Raw genomic sequence first — 21,386 nt, forward strand, 5'->3', positions numbered from 1 at the left:
AGCGTTCTTTATCGTGATGCGATTGAGACCCCTGTAATCGATGCAAGGCCTCAATTCACCGCCCTTCTTTTTCACAAAGAAAAATCCAGCCCCTGCCGGGGACGAGGATTTGCGAATGTGTCCGCGTGAAAGCGCCTCCCTCACGTACTCCTCCATGGCCTCATTCTCCGCTACCGACAGTGGATAGACTTTGCCACGAGGAGGAACGGCACCAGATTGTAACTCTATGGCACAATCGTATGGGCGGTGCGGAGGTAGGGCAACCGCACGCACCTTATCGAATACATCCCGGTACTCCTCGTATTCAGGAGGCAACAGAGAGTCCGAGGAAGTACTCAGCAACTTGACAGGCCCATGGATGCAACTAGCCCCACACTGCGGTGACCACGAGAGGATCTCGGCCGATCTCCAATCGAAAGTCGGATTATGCTTCTGGAGCCAGGGGTACCCCAAGACCACCGAGTAGTGTGGAGACGAAATAACCTGGAGACAGACCGACTCTCTGTGAACGGCACCAATGGCCATCCCCACTGGAAGGGTCTCATGAGTCACGTGTGGCGGCAGAAGGGGTCTGCCGTCTATCGCCTCAAGAGCCAGTGGGGAACCTCGAGGCTGCAGAGGAATGGAATTGGCGGCAGCGAACACACTATCAATGAACAAACCACCAGCACCAGAGTCCACCAACGCCTGGGTCGTCACCGAGCCCCCGACCCAGGAGAGGACAACAGTAATCAGTGGTTTGTCAACACGGGAAACCGGGGACGAGGAGACTCCACCCAAGATCTGCCCCCGACAGGATCTCAGGTGCGAGCGTTTCCCGGACGGTTCGGGCATGCCAACCGAAAATGCCCACCGAGACCACAGTACATGCATCGGCCCTCGCGTCTCCGGAGTACCCTCTCCCCCTCGGACAGGCGAGCAAACCCCAGCTGCATGGGTTCACCCCCAGACAAGTCATCCCCAGGAGGCGTGGGAGGAGAGGGAGGCACGGGTGGGACAGCAAACGTAGGTGCCAATCTGTTAGAAGGCCTCCGCAGGCTCTCCTTAAAGGAAGGTCTCTCCCTGAGTCTGGTGTCAATCAAAATCAGGAAAGAAATAAGAGACTCGAGCTCCACTGGTAGGTCCTTAGCTGCAACCTCATCCTTCAAGGCATCCGAGAGACCATGAGAGAAAGCAGCGACCAGAGCCTCATTATTCCAGCCCACCTCTGCTGCCAGGGTACGAAACTCAATGGCGTATTCAGCTACGGATCGTGAACCCTGTCTGATGGACATAAGGAGCTTCGCAGCAGAGGCAGCACGAGCCGGCACATCGAATACCTTCCGAAGAGAAGCAACAAAACCGGAAAACTCGGCAACCACCGGATTGTTGTTCTCCCATAAAGGGCTGGCCCAGGCCAAGGCCTTGTCCGAGAGCAGCGAGATCAAGAAGCCCACCTTTGATCTCTCAGTAGGAAAGGCATGTGGCAGCAACTCGAAATAAATGCCCACCTGGTTAAGGAAACCTCGGCACTGAGTTGGCTCTCCTCCAAAGCGCTGTGGAAGGGGGGCAGAACCGATCATACCCTGAAACACCGCAGGCGCAGCAACAGGTGTCGGGGTAGACTCTGGCGCAACAACCGGAGCGGCAGTAGGAGCGGGCCCAGGAGCGACAACCGACCCATCGGCAACGGAAGCTAAATGAGCCGTGCGTTCAAGCAGGGTTTGCAACGCCACAGCGAACCGACCCAACAGGTGATCCTGCTGATCAAGTCTGGCAACCAGCGTAGGTAGCGAGGGTGGCCCTGTACCGTCAGAATTCATGGCTTGGTCCTAATGTCATGGAACCATGAACCAGACGTACAACAAGAGATAAGTGGAAAATAAGAAGGTTTTATTGAAGAGCAAGCCGTAAGCAAAGTCCAAACGGATGGCTAAACCGAAGCAGGGTCTTGCGGAGACAGAGGTCAGGAACCAGAAGGGTAGTCAGACGAAGCCAGGATCAGGAACCAACGGGGTAGTCAGACGAAGCCGGAATCAGGAACCAACGGGGTAGTCAGACGAGGCCAGGATCAGGAACCAGAAGCAGCAGCAGTCTTGGAAGCATGTGAACACAGGAGGACCAAGCAAGGAACTGAAGCCACAGACCTCCTATATATATGAGCTAGGCATCCAGCTCCTCCCAGTGGGAAGGAGGAGCCGCAGGGTGGGAGGCTACAAGAAAACCCAGAAACCAAGATGGCCGCCAGCACATGTCAAACGAAGGGAACAGCAAGGAGGTAAGACCATGACACCCACTCTGCTAACAGAGGGGGAGCTAAGCTGGAATTAACTATTACAGCTTAGATGTACTAAACTGAACCTAAGTCCTTGCTAACACATTGCTGCCACCTGCTGTGAACATGGAAATTACAGCAATTATCAGAGTTAACAAGGTTTTATGCACCTCTGTGAAAATATAATGTAAAATTACATCAGATGACAAAGTGAAAGCTCTTAACAGATTGTAGCGGGGTAGAAGAGTTTAGTAACACAACTCTGGGGTGTTACAGATGTAATAAACAGACACACAGACCAACAAGGGACCCTTCAAGTATGAAACACTGACCATCTTGTCAGACGTTGTCACAGACACAAATGTGTGAAAAAGGCCTTAGGCGGGGCTACATGGCAATTTTGAGTGCCCCAACCAAGAATTGCAGTGAAGCATGGTAGCCATAGAAATGAATGGTGTCGCAGCACACCCCAGAATTGCAAAAAATCGAACCCTGATGAATTTTTTGCAATTCCGGGGTCGTGGTTGCTTCAAACTTGTGAGTCGCTCTATGAGCGCATTCATTTCTATGTTTGCAGTGCTACACAGTGATACTTGGTCATGCCCAAGATCGCTGTGTAGCCCTAGCCTTAGTTTGATGTTGTGGTACCTTTGGTTTGACAGGAACGAAACATCTGGTGATGTGCTTTTGGATCACTATGGTTACCAGACTACCTAATGACACTGACAACACTGATGACACTGATACAGAAGCCGCGCCTACCCCCCTGTAATTAGCCATGAGCTGGGCTTGAGCTTTTTAATGATGGATGGGCTGTGGTCCTCAAAAAGAGGATGCTCAGTGCAGAATGCAAGCACTGGCACACTGTTCTTATGTGATTGCTGCTGTAATGAAAACTCCACAAGGAGCTTCTTGATTAGGCAAAATACATCACAGGAAGAGTGGTGACATGTACAGTAAATGTGAAGGGACAGCTTTTCTATGTCAGGGGAGCAGGTCACTATTGTAGCCTCTGATTGGCTGCAGTGGTTATGTGTGTCCCCGCTCAGTCCTTGGTGCACGTGGGAGCAGAATTGCCGACCTGGCCCAACAGATCGGATCCAGCAGCGGGGATTAGGTGAGCATCACACCCACGCTGGGTTGGGCAGGTCAGCCACACTTTTAGTGTTAGATAACCCAAAGGGGTTGTGTCACTTCAGCATTTATCATATAGAGAAAATTAATACAAGGCACTTACTAATGTATTTTTATTATCCATATTGTCTCCTTTGCTGGCTTGATACATTTTTCCATCGGATTATACACTTCTCGTTTCCATGGTTATGAACACCCTGTAATCCAGCACCAGTGGCCGTGCTTGCACACTATAGAAAAAAGCCCCAGTTTCTCTGTTGGCCAGGACCACAGGTGCCCATATAGGCTGGTTCTTTTTCCTCTAGTGTGCAAGCACGGCCACCAATGTTGTATTGCAGGGTTGTCGTAACCATGGAACCGAGCAGTGTATAATGTGATGGAAAAATTAGTCTAGCCAGCAAAGGAAGCAAGATGGATAATAACAATACATTAGTAAGTGGCTTGTATTGACTTTCACTAAATAATAAATGCCATTTTCTGAAATGACACAACCCCTTTAAGGATGTCATAGGAGCAGTCAAGTGGCACTGCCAACCACAGATAAAAACTCAAGCTGTTTTGGCACCGAAACGCAGAAAACTGGCTTTGCATAATTTGAGAAGAATAAAAAAACAAAACATTGAGACCAGCCCCAGTGACAATCGACACGCAGATGAGGCTATAGATAATACACCTGCAAATCACTTTTTATTAACCTAAAGATTTTCTGTCATGAAAAAGAAGCTTCAACAAACAAGCGGACTGAAGCTGTCGGCAGCAAACAAGCACTAAGAGGCAGGAGGCATTCAAGAGGAAGTCAAACTTGATTGAAAACAGGGGAATTTCATTAGTTTCTTGTCTAGCTTCTAAAATAGGACTTTGCACAATGAGGTCCAGGCTGATTCACAGCTGAAGCAAGAAGAATCCACTGATCATTATTATGAGAGAAGGACCAGAGAAATAATTCCAAACAGAAATCTAGTGGTTTATTAAAGGGCTATTCCTGAGTCCACACATTCAGAAGTAAAAATTATGGGGAAGATTTATCATGAGGGGAATTTTTAAGTCAAATTTTCAGCAGTCATGTTGCTGTAATTTGTGCCAGATTTATTCAATAGCATAATGTCCGATAAATCTGGTGCATGTTTAACTCCTTAAGGACCTCGTCCGGCTGTCTGTCCCCTGTGTCACAACTGGTTTCTTCATGAGCAGCAGGGGCCCGGCTGTTACTGACACAACAACAACACTGATTCCTGTGGATTAACCCCTCATATACAATGGTCAGCGCTGACTGTGGAATATAGGATGTTCGCGCTCCCTCTCCTGATCAATCGGGTCCCCGTGGGTCCCCTCGGGGACCCTATGGCTGCCATGGCAGTCTCAAGCCTTTCAAAGGACTTGGAGCCCAGTAGCTGCAGAGACCTATATGGCCCAGTCCCCAGGCTGAGTCTCACAGGCAAACTATCAGTGTATTAGGCTGTGTAATACACTGATAAGGCAAATAAGTATAATACAGATGTATTGTACTGCATTGAAACAGGGATCAGACCCTGAAATGTTCAAGTCTCATAGTGGGACAAAAATAAAAAAGGGAAAAAAGTGTTTTTTTAACAATAAAAAAATAAAAGTTACGAGTATAAAAAAAAATGCCCCTTTCCCATTAAAAAGACATAAAAAAATTAAAAAAATAACATTAATATCACATGATCCACCCCGTCAGGTGAACACCATAAAAAAAATTTAATAAATAAAAAGCCATTATAAAAAGTATAATACTAAGTGTGATGAATACCACCCCTCGTGCCCGCTGACGTCAACCACGTCGAGCTCACGAGACCCGGTATGATCACAGGGTTTACAAAAAACGTGAAGTTATGCCCTCCAGAGGAGCACGTAAGGTCAGGCTGGTATAGTTTACACACACACCTCCTGTCCACGCGGGCACAGAGAGGCAACAAGCTGAGAGAGCCTTTTCACTGCCACAGTGAAAACAGCCCACACTCAGCCCAGGTAACTGCCACCAGTTTCTCGTTTGATATAAGCCCGGTCCGCTAATGGGATTATATAGGGTCAGAAACCTACGGGCGGTAGCTTATAACTAGGCCAAAACACGGACGTGGGGATTCGTGATCGAGATACAAGATAGCACAAGATTAAATTATAGATTTAATCGCTGTAAGAGCACACTAGATATAACACAATATACACAGACAATATATACAGTGGTCTGAGGTTACAGATACAGATTATATGGGTACAACAGGGTTAAGCAGTGTAAAAGTAAGTTACCAAGTATGATGAAAGTTCCTTGTGATGTCCTGAGCCGGAGGCCACACAAGGGGCTGTGATCTCCTGCTATTTCCTGGGTCCCTCTAAACACATGTGTAGGATGTGACCCCTCTTCAGAGAAAGACCGCGCCTACTTGCTGGCACCAGGCTTTTAACCTGTAGCCGGCCCAACGTGTTTTATTATTCAGTATTGGATTTATCTGTGTTATCGTATATTTATTCACACGCAGTAAATAAGCCTTCTTCATTCTCAAATTTTTTGGTCTTCAAGTTACGTTACAATTGGTGGCAGCAGTGGGATTTGAGTAAATGAATATACTTATTGTTGATAGACTGTTACATAGAGAGGGGGTAGTTTGGACGCTCCACTCTGAATGGGAATTAATAATCTGCAGGTGGATTATTGGGGTTTCACATGTTGTGCAAATTTGCTACGAGCTGTGAGTGGGGCTCTAGTAGGCTCGGTAGTAGCCTTTTTGAAAACTGAGCAGATTCGAATAAAAATCTGTAAGACTATGAAGGTAGTCTCCTGTGATGTTGAGGGGGGTTCTGAATAGTTGGAAAACGGTGTAGTGTCAAGATGTTAATTTATAACACTAGCAAGAGAAAAGCGCGCAAGTGTCCACAATGATTAGAACGATACCTGTGTTAAATGTTCAGAAATTTTGGTATCCCTATGCCATAGCATTAGAGATTAGATTTGTTTGTTTGTAACAAATAAGAGCAGAAAAGGATGGTAAGTGTGATAAGTATTGTACCTAGTGTGTGCCAATAGATGTGTGGCTAGCACTAAGAATATGAAGATGAAGGTGGTAGGAAAATATCTTTGTTGAAATGGTTCTGATTTCTAGTGTGTGGGAAGATACAGTATGTTGATCAGAAAGATTATATATTGTCTGTTATATGTGTAAAGTTGAATACGGTTAGAGAAGAAATGTGTCTTGAAGAATGCCCTGCCATTGAACAAGGGTTGGTGTGTATGGGATGTTTAAGGGATATAGACTCACACAGAATGTGGTATTTTATAACCCTAACCCTCTTCTAGTCTGATTGTATAGCTCTGTTTCTCTCTCCTTTTACTGAAGTCTCAAGAAAGTTGGATGAATTCTTGAGAGATCAGAGTCAGGAAAGGGGGACTGACAGCTGCATGTGTTCTGATCCCATCCCCCAGCCTTAACAGAAAAGACTTGTTAAGAGACATATAGTTTGCTAATTCCAAACATTCCTTAGATAAGAGATTTTGGATTCTGCGCAATGCCGATTGCTTTTTTAAGAAGGATCTAAAAGTGACTTGTTTGGATTGGAGGAGGTATGAAGTATCAGAAAGAGGAGTAAGGCTATTTTCACACTACTGTTATTCCTTTCCGGTATTGAAATCAGGTAAAGGGTCTCAATACTGAAAAAAAAAAAAACGCATCTGTTTTGTCCTAATTCATTCTGAATAGAAAGCAATCCGTTCAGTATGCATCAGGATGTCTTCCGTTCCGTCCCTTGTACGGTATTTGACCAGACAATAATACCTCAGTGCGTTATTTTTTCCATCCAAAATTCCGGAACAATACCGCACTTGCCGGATCCAGCATTAATTTCCATTGAGATTTATTAATGCTCCGGTACCAAGTGTTCCGGAAATTGTCCCGTTGCCGGGCCCGGTTTTCCGGTCTGTGCCTGCACCGGGATATAGGAGGAGCTGGTTTCGCAGCTTCCTGTTTGCTCCTTATTGTGCCAGCCTGTGAGGGAGGCGGAAGCACGCCATTGAAGGGGAGTATAATGTTTTTTTTATTGTGCAGCAATAAAAAACAATAATTATAAGCAGCTCCTATGTACTTATACATAGGAGCTGTATGTTATAAGTACATAGGGGATGATAGGAGTAGTAGTCCTAGGTACTGCAACTCCTAGCATCCCCTATGTGCTTATACTACTTGCAGCCCCTATGTACTATTGCATAGAGACTGCAGGCAGTATAAGTGTAACATCGCAGAGTGGTGTTACCACTACTGCACCCTGCTACTATCTCTAATGGGCTAATATAATGTCATCTTATGTATGTCTTTCCAGGTCCTTCACAATGTGCATTCCTAATCTGTTTGCAACTGTTATGTCCATGTAATATACCTGGTTCACCAACAAGTGGCAGAAAACACGGCAGAGCTGTACTTAGGTAGAATGGAGCTTTCCATTCCATTCTAACCCCCCTCTGTGGAGAAGTGGGCTAGCCCTATTTCCTGCAGGAAGGGGGCGGACCAATTAGTTCCAGTCTAGTTTACCCCTTGCTAGGGGAAAAATGTGCATGGGTACGTCTCTGCTGGACGTGTCCACGCCAGCCAAAGCACCTTAAAGGGGTTGTCCGGGTTCAGAGCTGAACCCGGACATTCCTTCATTTTCACCCAGGCAGAGCAAAGACATTATTTGGAGATCTGGTGATGTACCGGGCTCTCCATGGGGCTGCCAGGATGCTCAGTGACATCACTGTCACTGATGGGCAGGATTTAGCGCTGCCCTAGCAAGTAAAACGGCTAGGGCAGCGCTAAATCCCGCCCATCAGAGCCGTTGACGTCACCGAACACACTGTCGGGTGGAAGCTTCTGCCTGGCAGTGTGTTATGATAAACAAAAGAGCCCGTGCCTGCTCGATTTAGCGCAGGGCAAAGGGAGCGCATCGGGGCAAGAGATGTCGGGTTGTCTGTTGATGAGCGGCAGGTGCCATATTCGATTTTGACGAAATTCGCGAATATTTGATAGAATATTCGTTTTATATTCGTCGAAATCGAATATTCGTCATTATTCTAGTTATCGCGATTAATATGCGATTTAAATAATCGCGTATTGCGATTTTAACTTAAGGCTACTCTGCTATTGTAATAGCAATGCGATTAATTCAAGTTATAATAATCGACTTTCGATTTCAACTTGGCACTGCTATATTCCATATTCGTTAATTCCAGCCTAATATGGAATATAGCAGGTCCAAGTTGAAATCGCAATTCGATTATTATAACTTAAATTAATCGCATTGCGATTTCAACTTAGCACTGCTATATTCCATATTAGACTAGAATTAACGAATATGGAATATAGCATTACTAAGTTGAAATCGCCATGCGATTACTTCGAGTTATATTAATCGCATGGCGATTTCAACTTGGACCTGGTTTACTATATGGTTGGCTTCAATGGCTTGGTAGAATTAGCGAATATGACGAATATATTCGTTATATTCCACAAAACGAAGATAACGAATGTATTCGTCTATTCCACAAAACGAAGATAACGAAGTATTCTGCATCTTCGTTTTAGCTACCTATTGGTCAACTTCGCTAATTCTAGCAATCATATAGAAAAGTTTACTATAGAGACAGCTAAGTTTAATTCGCTATGCGATTATATGACTGCTTTTTTTTTTATAAATAGAATAATTACAATTATTATCAGGTATTATAATTATTCTATTTATTTTTTAAAAAGCAGTCGGATTTGAGAATTACGTTGAAATCGCAATTCGATTATTTCAAGTTATAATAATCGAATTGCGATTTCAACTTAACACTGCTATATTCCATATTCGTTAATTCTATCCTAATATGGAATATAGCAGTGCTAAGTTGAAATCGCAATTCGATTATTATAACTTGAAATAATCGAATTGCGATTTCAACGTAATTCTCAAATCCGACAGTACATTCTATCTCAAATCCGACAGTACATTCTAGTATATGGAGACGTTCCCATGGTGATGGGGACGCTCTATGAGCACGGAAGTCAGCAGAAGCGGCAACAGGCACTGACTGGAGCAGCCAGAAATCCTAAGGACAGGTAAGAACAACTTTAGGGAATTGGGAAAGGAAAAAATATAACAATTAAAAAATAAAAAAAATAAAGAATATTCAAAATATCAAATTTATAGCACTATATTCAAAATATTCGCGAATTAGCGAAGTACCGATATTCGCAAAAAAAATTCGATATTCGAATATTCACGCTCAACACTAGTTGTCTGAACCCGGACAACCCCTTTAAGCTCTGCTGGCCATGGAGGCCAAAGCTTGAAGCCTCAGGAGCCAGGAGGAAAGTTCCCTGGCATAACCTAGAGTCAGACTGCAAAGTGAAGTGCAGCATTCAGAAGAAGCTGAGTTATACAGCCAGCCTGTCAGTACAGCAGAGTCAGAGAGAAACAGATGTAGCAGAGTGGAGTTTGCCTGCCAGTTTCATGCTAAAGCCTGCTGGAACCAAGACAAAGCCTGTAAACCATTTTGGAGAAACGTTTAATCAAGTAAAGCTGCCATTGAACTTTATCTCAAGGTCTGGACTCAAGTTATTCTTTTATTTCTCATTTATTCCCCCTATTTATTGCTTTGGAGCCAAAGCCTGGGGTCCAGCGGTATCCAGGTAGGAGCACGGTGACACATATAAAGAGACATTTGGGCCGCACTATACCACTCGGCATTCCTACACCTAGGACGCAATATATATAGAGGGCCCTGGGGGGAGGCTGCCCATTGCATAAGTACATAGGGGATGCTAGGAGTAGTAGTCCCAGGTACTGCAACTCCTAGCATCGCCTATGTACTTATACTACCAGCAGTCCCTATGTACTATTGCATAAGGACTGCTGGCAGTATAAGTACATAAGGGATGCTAGGAGTAGTAGTACATAGGACTGAATGTACCTAGGATGCTAGGTACATCTTAGGTACATTCATGTCGCCGACATGATACGGTATGTCAAGTTGGATTATAGCAAGAACATCAAGCAGTGCTCAGGCGCCCGAAGTTCCTCAGGAGGCGGTGCCTGATGAGTCGGCCACTGCGGGCCCCTCTCATCCTGCTCATGCAACTGGTCAGGACTCCAATGTTCCCCTACCTCCGCCCCCTGGCGACGCAACGATGGCCCGATTAGCCCTATTATTTGAGGCCATCATGCGTCGCCAGAGGGAAGGTAGGAGCTGTCAAGCGGACTACGAGGATCTCACAAGGCTCGTTTACGAGTCCTTAATGGATCTCACAAATAGAATTGCCAGATTGGAGGATAAGTTACGTCGTCTTCAGGAGGGGGCAGTGTCACAAATGAGTCCAACTGTATTTGAATTCGTTAGTCCCTGTGATGGAACAGTTTACGCCCAACCAATTGTTTGAGGCCAGAAGACAAGTGGACTGCGCCTTGTGGCAGGTGCAACACCGCCCCACATCATTTCCCCCACCCCAGCCCTATCCCCCATCCCACACTTATCCCCCATCCCACACTTATCCCCCATCCCACACTTATCCCCCATCCCACACCTATCTCCCATCCCACACCTATCTCCCAACCCACACCTATCCGCCATCCCAGCCACCCCATACCCCTTCCCAGCTGACCCATCCCCCTGCACAGCCCCATCCCTGTCCCACTGCTATCCCAGTCACAAACTCCCAAGCTATTTTCTCACCCTTTTTCTCCTTCTCCTCCTCAATACTATCCTCCAACCTCTTTCACTACTCCCTCTTCCCTAGCTCGGCAAACTCCATCTCCTGCCCCATCCTCCACTTTACATACTCCCACTGTTGCACTTGCCCCAATGCACACTTATTTGTCCACAATGGCAGAACAGCAACAGGACAGAGGGGTCCTAACCTGAGCAATGCTCTCCACCCCCAATCTTTTAGTGCCCCCAGGCCTGTTTTTAGGCAACTTTAAATATTATTTTTCATTTACAGTTTTTTTTCTGAAAATTTGTATGTTTTTATAAAATGTTAGATGTTTTTGAAAATCTATTTGTCTTTGTTTGTTTTTTAAATAGGTTTTTTAAGTTGGGGATCAAAAATGGTTTCTTTTGTAGCTCCTCCAGTGTAGGGAGATGGAGGGCTCTAGTGCTCACATTTTCTGCCTACGCTGGCAGAGCGACACAAGTATTTTTTGCTCCTCCAGCATGGAGAGAGAATGTTATAAAGAGAAGACTAGTGTGGAGAAGAGAGGCCTGACATAATCTCCCAATGCTGGCGGAGCGACACAAGTATTTGTTGCTCCTCCAGCCTGGGGAGAGTATGTTAAAAAGAGAAGACTAGTGTGGAGAAGAGAGGCCTGACATAATCTCCCAACACTGGGAAAGCGACACGAGTATTTGTCGCTCCTCCAGCGTGGAGAGATCAATATATGCATAAAGACTCCCGTACATGGTATAAAAGAGTTTAATAAACTGAAACTAATTTTTACAAAACAGGTTTTGAAAATCAATAAACACAATACTGTATCCACCCACCCACATAACCACGCAACCAAACTGCATCTAGAATATATTCAAATTACATTAATATTTCCTGCCAGTCCACTCTTCCTGCAGCGGAGCAGAAATATTCAGCAAAGTCTCTCATCCTGGAAACTGCTACAGTGGTCCTTGGTCCAAAATTTTCAATACTTGCCAAATCGCTGTATCCAGGGATCTGTTTGGCATGTAGTGGTTCTTTTATGAGGAGGTAGTTGTGTAACACCACACATGCCTTTACTAACTCATAAACAGTTTCTATTTTTGTTGAATGGGTTTGGTGAAAATAAACCATTTAGCCACCAGAATGCCAAATTCCCATTCCACCATTCTTCTGGCCCTATTCAGAAGGTAGTTAACCTCTTCAGGACACAGCCTTATTTTAACCTTAAGGACCAGGCCTTTTTTTGCAAATCTGACCAGTGTCACTTTATGTGGTGATAACTTTAAAACTGCTTTTACTTAGCCAGGCCATTCTGAGATTTTTCGTCACATTTTGTACTTCATGACACTGGTAAAATTGAGTTAAAAAAAAATCATTTTTATTTATAAAAAAATCTAATTTACCAAAATTTGGGAAAAATTAGCAAATTTCTAACTTTCAATTTCTCTACTTCTACAATACATAGTAATAACTCCAAAAATAGTTATTAATTTACATACCTCATATGTCTACTTCATGTTTGGATCATTTTGGGAATGATACTTTATTTTTTGGGGCTGTTACAAGGCTTAGAAGTTTAGAAGCAAATCTTGAAATTTTTAAGACATTTTCAAAAACCCAATTTTTAGGGACCAGTTCAGGTCTGAAGTCACTTCGCGAGGCTTACATAATAGAAACCACCCAAAAATGACCCCATTCTATAAACTACACCCCTCAAGGTATTCAAAACTGATTTTACAAACTTTGTTAACCCTTTAGGTGTTCCACAAGAATTAATGGAAAATAGAGATACAATTTCAAAATGTCACTTTTTTGGCAGATTTTCCTTTTTAATATTTTCTTTCCAGTTACAAAGCAAGGGTAAACAGCCAAACCAAACTCAATATTTATGGCCCCGATTCTGTAGTTTACAGAAACACCCCATATGTGGTCGTAAACCGGTCTATGGGCACACGGCAGGGCGCAGAAGGAAAGGAAAATAGAGCTACAGCTGTATCACTCATGCAGCTTTCGGCCTGTGAGATCCAGGGGGCTGGATCTCACAGGCACGTCACAGGAAGGCATCGCGCTGCCTTCCATGCCATTGGGTCCCCCCTACAGCCGCATGGGGACCAGATGGCAACACTGATCGCCGCCACAAACCGCAGGTAAAGCCGCAAACTGCAGTTCTGAATTGACCTGCAGTTTGCAGTGATGGAGGCATCTAGATGTAATAGAGGCAACCATGAATAATACACGTTGCAATAGTCAGCAGGCCGTGTAGATCCAACCGAGTGCAATAATAAACCCAACCTCCATTACCCTGGTGTCCAAACCGTCCGAGTTTGCAGTTAAAAAGCTGGATTTGCATCACTTGGATAATCCATGACAGGTTATGATAAAACGACGGGCCCCAGTCCTAAATTTCCAACAAAATTTGAAAAAACGAGGGGTCCCCCCTTTTTCTATAACCAGCCCAGATTTAACCAACAGCTGTGGGCTGCCATTATCAGGGTGAGAAGGTCCAAATTTTTTGGCTTCTTCTCAGCCTAGTAATAACAGCTTGCAGCCGCCACAAGAGCAGAACCATCTAATAAAATGGTTTCACCATTGATGGCAACCCAGCTCTTCCCAGCACCCTTGGGGCTTCAAATACCGGGGTAATGGTGGAGTCTTTACTGTCAGCACTATGGTAAAAAAAAAAAAAAAAACGCTGACTGACAAGAAGACCCAGTCATAGTTATGGGAGCGTCTGTAAAGATCCACCCATTACTACCACTGCAAGAAATGAAATCCACAAAATAAATAGCCATGTCTGAAATTCCTTTATTGAAATAATTACTCCCCAACTACTGCCCTCATTAACTATTTTAATCATTAAATTCAACTTTACTCTTCTATGCTCTTCCGCGATTCTGATGTAGTCCAAGATACGACCTAAGAAAAAAGGAACAGATAACATTGAACATTCGATATCTATTACATTACTATACAAAGATTACAAAGTTGTGGTGCCAACAATTATAACCCCCATAATGCTAAGGCCGGGGGTTGTGGTGCCAAGTATTGTAACCCCCAACATAATCGTTGTCTATGGGGGTTGTGGTGGCAAGTATCATAACCTCCAGCATGTTCATTGTACTAGGGGGTTTTGGTGCTAAGTATCAGAAACCCCAGCATGCTTGTCATACTAGGGGGTTGTGGTGCCAAGTATCATGACCCCCAGCATACTCGTTGTACTAGGGGGTTGTGGTGCCAAGTATCATAACCCCCAGCATGCTCGTTGTCTGTGGTGGTTGCGGTGCCAAGTATCATAAGCCCCAGCATACTCGTTGTACTAGGGGGTTGTCGTGCCAAGTATCATAATCCCCAGCATGCTCATTGTCTGTGGGGGTTGTGGTGCCAAGTATTATAGCTCCCAGCATGCTCATGTATTATGATGTTGTGGTGCCAAGTATCATAACCCCCAGCATGCTCCTTGTCTGTGAGAGTTGTGGTGCCAAGTATTATAACCCCCAGCGTGCTTGTTGTACTAGAGGGTCGTGGTGCCAAGTATCATAACCCCCAACACGCTTGTTGTACTAGGGGGTTGTGGTGCCTAGTATTATAACCCCCAGCATTCTCGTTCTAACATCAGAGATCTGTCCTCATGAGCAGTTGAGAGTAGACTGACTGAAAGAGGGAGGATGTCACTGTCCGACCAGAAAGGATGGACTTAGATGACTTAGTGGGGATGGAGGAGGACAAGGTGGGCGTCCTTGTGTCCATCCCCTAGTTACAAGACACCCCATGAAAGATAAAAATTCCTGTGTTCCTTCATGAAACAAATTTGTCTATTCATTTCAACATCAAGGAAGGCTGGGTACTTCTGCAAAATGCCAAAAAGGCAAAGGGTATTAAGTGCAGAATACAAAATACAATACCTTTTGGTAAACCACAAAACAACATTGGGTATCTCATGAATAAATGTGATTTTAATGGTGCTGTGTTTTATTTTCTACAAGTATCATTAAAAAAGATATTCATGAATTGCTATTGTTTATATGTTTAAGGAAGAAGATGAGATTCTCTATTAGTTGTAAAATTGATATAAGTTTTGGTTTAAAGTATTATTAATATTGATACACAGATAATTAGACAAGGTTCAGAGTTTACCAGTTTATTTTGGTTTGGCAGTAGACCTCTATGGTACCACTCGAAAGTTTTATTTAAATACAGTATTGGACTAATAAAAGTTCAAGGACTTTTGCTTGTTTTATTTGATCTATTTGATGTGTGGGTGGAGAGGAAACCACCCTATCAATAGCTTTTCTTGACACAGAAAGAGTTTAAAATTATGGACTGAGCGGAACTGTTCCAAGTATATCTTCCCCAAGTTCAGGTTGTATCAGCTGTTAAACAGAGCCACCTCAGAAGTGTCTAGGGGCTGCCAAGTCAACAACACCAGGTGTGGTAAGACACGGTTTTTGGTGACCTAACTGTCATCCAACAAGAAAAGACTTCAACCACTGGTCTGCCATGCTGAAAAAGGCCTTGCTGCTGGTACTATGGCTGCCCAGGGGTGGACTTCATAGGTAATTGTCTACCCAAGACTTCCTGACTAACCAGCAGGGCTGATGCAACGATCTTCAGACCAGTGAGGGGAGGAGGTCCTAGTGTCAAAGGTCCTCCCACAGACAGGGTAATCGACTGTCTAACACCCACTGATAAGATGCACTGAGACCTGTCATTACACCTGCAAAACCTCTTCACATCAACACTAGGCTATATATGTAGAATATGTCCTTATGTTGGTTGGTGAAAATTATAGGTGGGACGACAAATCCATCGAATCCACGAATCTTGTTGGATTCGTGGGTTTCGTGGACTCGAATCCTGATGTAATTTGGTAAAATTCTAATCCGACGCATCCCGCAACGCTATATAACCTAATAATACACGGACGCCGCCATGCCACACAGCGCGGTGGGCGGGTGTATCAACAGAGGGAGGAGGGGCTGGGGGCCGACATCTGGATTAGGAATGACAGCAGGGACTGGTGCAGTCCCTGTATTCTAAGGCATCAGCCCTGCTCACTGTAGTAAAATCTTATCTAACCTGCATTGTTAAGATATAATAATTATGTGTAATACATCTGTATGTCACGGAAGGTGTACAGGAAACAAGACAATGCAAAATGAATATATGACTCACTGGATCCAAAACTAAGGAACAAAAGGGAGACCCCTACATAAGACCTGGCACTCTCCCTGACTCTGCTCAGCCTATGCGAACACCCCAATGGTGGATGATCGCATATCCTCGTACCTCGACTATATAACACCTGAACACCCTACAATAGTGAGGGGACACGACCACCGGCTCCCTACACTAGACATGGAGGGAGTCAGGGTCACCTGGGATCCAGCAAACATAAAATCACAAATGAATGTACAACAATTATCTTGTAAAAGACTTGGAAATAGGATCAGCATGCACACACACTCCAGGAAGTTGTATAAACCGCACACTAATGCATTATGGGGAGGAATTTAAAGGGATGCAATCAGTCCAACTACAAGACAGCTGAGAGAGGCTAACGAGATGAGGAACTGAAAACCCAAACAAAGAAAACTCAAGGAGGAGGTTCTGAAAGGTATCTGTCAGAGCTTCTCAGATGTCTGGTTGTGACAGTACCCCTCCCTCTACGAGTGGACTCCGGACACTCAGAGCCCACCTTCTCAGGATGGGACCTATGGAAAGCCCTGATGAGACGAGTGGCCTTAATGTCCGTCACTGGGACCCACATCCTCTCCTCAGGACCATAACCCTCCCAATGAACGAGGTACTGGAGAGAACCGCGGACAACACGAGAATCCACAATCCTAGAGACCTGAAATTCAAGATTCCCATTAACCATAATCGGAGGAGGAGGCAAAGGCGAGGGTACAATGGGTTGAACATAAGGTTTTAATAAGGACTTATGAAAAACATTATGGATCTTCCAAGTCTGAGGAAGATCAAGACGGTAGGCAACAGGATTGATGACAGACAGGATTTTGTAAGGCCCAATAAACCTAGGACCCAACTTCCAGGAGGGAACCTTCAATTTGATATTCTTGGTAGACAACCACACCAGATCACCAACATTCAGGCACACGTCTCTTATCTGCCACACGCTTATATCTCTCACTCATGCTTTTTAGATTAACCTGAATCTTTTGCCAAATAGATGACAAAGACGAGGAGAATCTGTCCTCATCAGGTAAACCAGAAGACCCCTCTCCCGAGAAAGTCCCAAACTGCGGATGAAACCCATATGCACCAAAAAATGGTGACTTATCAGAGGACTCCTGACGACGGTTATTTAAAGCAAACTCAGCAAGGGACAAAAAAGAACACCAATCCTCCTGATTCTCCGCCACAGAACAGCGCCGATATGTCTCCAGATTCTGATTGACGCGTTCCGTCTGGCCATTCGACTGCGGGTGGAAAGCAGAAGAGAATGACAACCGAACCCCCAAGCGAGAACAGAAAGCCTTCCAGAATCTGGAAACAAACTGCGTGCCCCTATCAGAGACTATGTCTGAAGGAATACCATGCAATTTGACAATGTGATCAATAAATGCCTGCGCCAGCGTCTTAGCATTGGGCAAACCAGGAAAAGGGATGAATTGCACCATTTTGCTAAAACGGTCCACCAGCACCAGAATCACAGTCTTCCCCGAGGAACGAGGCAGGTCCGTAATGAAGTCCACGGACAGATGTGTCCAAGGACGGGAAGGAATGGGTAAGGGAAGGAGAGGACCTGATGGCCATGAATGAGGGACTTTGGCACGAGCGCAAGTCTCGCAGGCTGCCACAAAACCCTCAACCGACTTACGAAGCGCAGGCCACCAGAATCTCCAAGCGATGAGATCCACTGTGGCTCTTGCCCCCGGGTGCCCAGCAAGGACCGTATCGTGGTGTTCCTTAAAAATCTTGTGTCTTAAAGCGAGAGGCACAAACAACCTCCCAGGAGGACAAAGATCAGGAGCCTCTGACTGGGCTGCCTGCACCTCTGCCTCCAATTCAGGAAAAAGAGCAGAGAGCACCACACCTTCAGCCAAAATGGGACCCGGGTCTTCAAATTCCCACCTCCAGGAAAACAACGTGACAGGGCATCTGCCTTCACATTCTTAACCCCAGGGCGGAACGTGACAACAAAATTAAACCTTGAAAAGAACAAAGACCATCTGGCCTGTCTCGGGTTCAGACACTTGGCTGACTCCAAGTAGGCCAGATTTTTATGGTCAGTAAACACGGTAATAGGGTGTCTGGCTCCCTCTAGCCAATGGCGCAATTCCTCAAAAGCCAACTTGATGGCCAACAGTTCCCTATCTCCCACATCGTAATTTCTCTCTGCGGAGGAGAGTTTCTTCGAGAAAAAGGCACACGGTCGCCATTTGGCAGGAGAGGAACCCTGAGACAAGACCGCATCCACACCCACCTTAGAAGCATCAACCTCAACTATGAAGGGTAGAGAAATATCAGGTTGTACCAAGATGGGAGCGGAAGCAAAACTCTCCTTTATATTAGATATTAGAAAAGGCCTTACGCGCCTCTACCGACCAGGAAGAAAAATCTACCCCCTTTCTGGTCATATCAGTGAGTGGTTTAACAATAGAAGAATAATTCAAAATAAACTTCCTGTAATAATTGGCAAAGCCCAAAAAACGCATCAGCGCCTTCTGATTCTCAGGAGGCTCCCACTCGAGCACACCGCAAACACACATTTTTCCAGTTTCGCGTATAATTTATTCTCCCGCAAGATGAGCAAGACCTCACGTAAGTGTTCCTTATGAGTTTTGAAATCAGGAGAAAAAATCTAAATGTCATCCAAATACACTAATACAAATTTTCCCATTAAATGATAAAAAATGCTGTTCACGAAATGCTGAAAAACGGCTGGGGCATTCATCAAACCAAAAGGCATAACCAAATTTTCTAAATGGCCCTCAGGGGTATTGAAGACCGTCTTCCATTCGTCTCCTTCTCTGACCCTGACCAGGTTGTATGCCCCTCTTAGATCTAATTTGGAAAATACTTTAGCCCCAACAATCTGATTAAACAGGTCCGGGATCAGAGGAAGCGGATAAGGGTCACGAATAGTGATACTGTTCAGCTCCCTGAAATCCAGACAAGGTCTTAAAGAACTATCTTTTTTCTTAACAAAGAAAAAAACAGCGGCAACAGGTGACTTCGAGGGTCGTATGTGTCCTTTTCTCAGACTCTCAGAGATATAAGCACGCATAGCGATCCTCTCAGGTTGGGAAAGATTGTATAAACGAGATTTAGGCAGTTTGGCGCCTGGGATGAGATTAATAGGGCAATCGTACTCCCTGTGCGGGGGCAAATCCTGAACTCCACTATCAGAGAAGACATCAGAAAATTCTGAGAGAAAAGGTGGTACAGTCTTAGTAGAAACCTCAGAAACAGATGTCGTGAGGCAATTCTCTCTGCAAAAGTCACTCGAACCATTTATTTGCCTCGCTTGCCAATCAATGGTGGGGTTATGTTTAGTGAGCCAGGGTAGCCCCAACACAAGAGGAGTAGGTAATCCGTTAAGGACGAAACATGACACATCCTCAACATGAGCATCACTCACAATTAAACGAATATTATGAACTATGCCCTTTAATGATTTCTGAGAAAGTGGAGCGGAATCAATAGCAAAAACAGGAATATCCTTTCCCAAAGTGCATACCTGGAAACCATGAGTTATCGCAAAATGATTATCAATGAGATTGACAGCTGCTCCACTATCTACAAAAATCTCACAAAAAATGTTCTTGCTCTCTAGCGCCACCCTGGCAGGCAGGACAAAACGGGAACTACAAGCAAACGGAAAACTTTCAATTTCCGCCTCAACCCTGCCAATAGTAACAGAGGGAACATTTTTAAAAGATTTTTTCCTTTTTGTTTCTTTATTACTCCCAGAAAACTGCCTGAATCGCCCAGAGGGACAAACATTTGCCAAATGATTTATACCTCCACAACAAAAACAAACCTTCCCATGCGGGCTGAATCTTCTATTGTCAGAGGCAATCAACCCCAGCTGCATGGGCTCCTGCTCAGAAGGGGCTGACAGCGACTGAGACCCCTGCGCACAGAATGAGACCGCTGCACTGTCCTGGGACTGAGTATGACAGGAAGGAGAGGTCTCTCCTCTCTCTCTAAGACGCCTGTCAATACAAACGGCCTGAGACATAGCAGCGTCCAAGGAGATAGGCCTCTCATGAAAGGCAAATGCATCTTTCAAACCCTCTGAAAGACCATGGCAAAATTGACTTCGGAGTGCAGCATTATTCCAACCAGTATCAGCTGCCCATCTCCGAAATTCTGAGCAGTATATCTCTGCGGATTGTTTACCCTGGCATAACAGACGTAGTCTAGACTCAGCCAAAGCAATACGATCCGGATCATCATATATCTGACCCAGGGCTAAAAAGAATTCATCCACTGAACGGAGGGGCCGTGCCCCCACCGGCAGCGTAAAGGCCCACGACTGAGCGTTACCCCTGAGCAGCGATATAATGATCCCCACCCTCCGTTCCTCATCACCAGAGGAATGGGGAAGAAGGCGAAAATGGAGTTTGCAAACCTCTCTGAAACGCACAAAATTCTCACTACCCCCGGAGAACGTACCCGGGAGCGAGATCTTAGGCTCAGAAAAAACTCCTTGAACGCAAGCTGAACCGGTCACTAGAAACTGAGAAAGAGTCTTACGGAGATCAGCTACCTCCAATGAAAGACCCTGGAAGCGTTCAGTCAAAAGTGAAACCGGATCCATGCTTGAGACGGTTTTGGCGGTTTATAATGTCACGGAAGGTGTACAGGAAACAACTAAGGAACAAAAGGGAGACCCCTGCATAAGACCTGGCACTCTCCCTGACTCTGCTCAGCCTATGCGAACACCCCAATGGTGGATGATCGCATATCCTCGTACCTCGACTATATAACATCTGAACACCCTACAATAGTGAGGGGACACAACCACTGGCTCCCTACACTAGACACGGAGGGAGTCAGGGTCATCTGGGATCCAGCAAACATAAAATCACAAATAAATGTACAACACTTATCTTGTAGAAGACTGGGAAATAGGATCAGCATGAAATCACACTCCAGGAAGTTGTATAAACCGCACACTAATGCATTATGGGGAGGACTTTAAAGGGATGCAATCAGTCCAACTACAAGACAGCTGAGAGAGGCTAACGAGATGAGGAACTGAAAACCAAAACAAAGAAAGCTCAAGGAGGAGGTTCTGAAAGGCATCTGTCAGAGCTTCTCAGATGTCTGGTTGTGACACTGTATTACTTACA

General features: G+C 45.0%; 1 long non-coding RNA gene across 1 annotated transcript in view; it reads right to left on the reverse strand.

Moving 5' to 3' along the window:
- Nucleotides 1-12,987: 12,987 nt before the first annotated feature.
- Nucleotides 12,988-21,386, reverse strand: part of LOC122926604 — a 126,064-nt gene continuing 117,665 nt past the window's right edge. The window contains exon 3 of the long non-coding RNA XR_006387689.1: nt 12,988-13,977. This is a non-coding gene — a long non-coding RNA (uncharacterized LOC122926604). The remainder of the gene's footprint in view (nt 13,978-21,386) is intronic.

This window comes from Bufo gargarizans, chromosome 2 (assembly GCF_014858855.1).
Source record: "Bufo gargarizans isolate SCDJY-AF-19 chromosome 2, ASM1485885v1, whole genome shotgun sequence".
Lineage (NCBI taxonomy): Eukaryota > Metazoa > Chordata > Amphibia > Anura > Bufonidae > Bufo > Bufo gargarizans.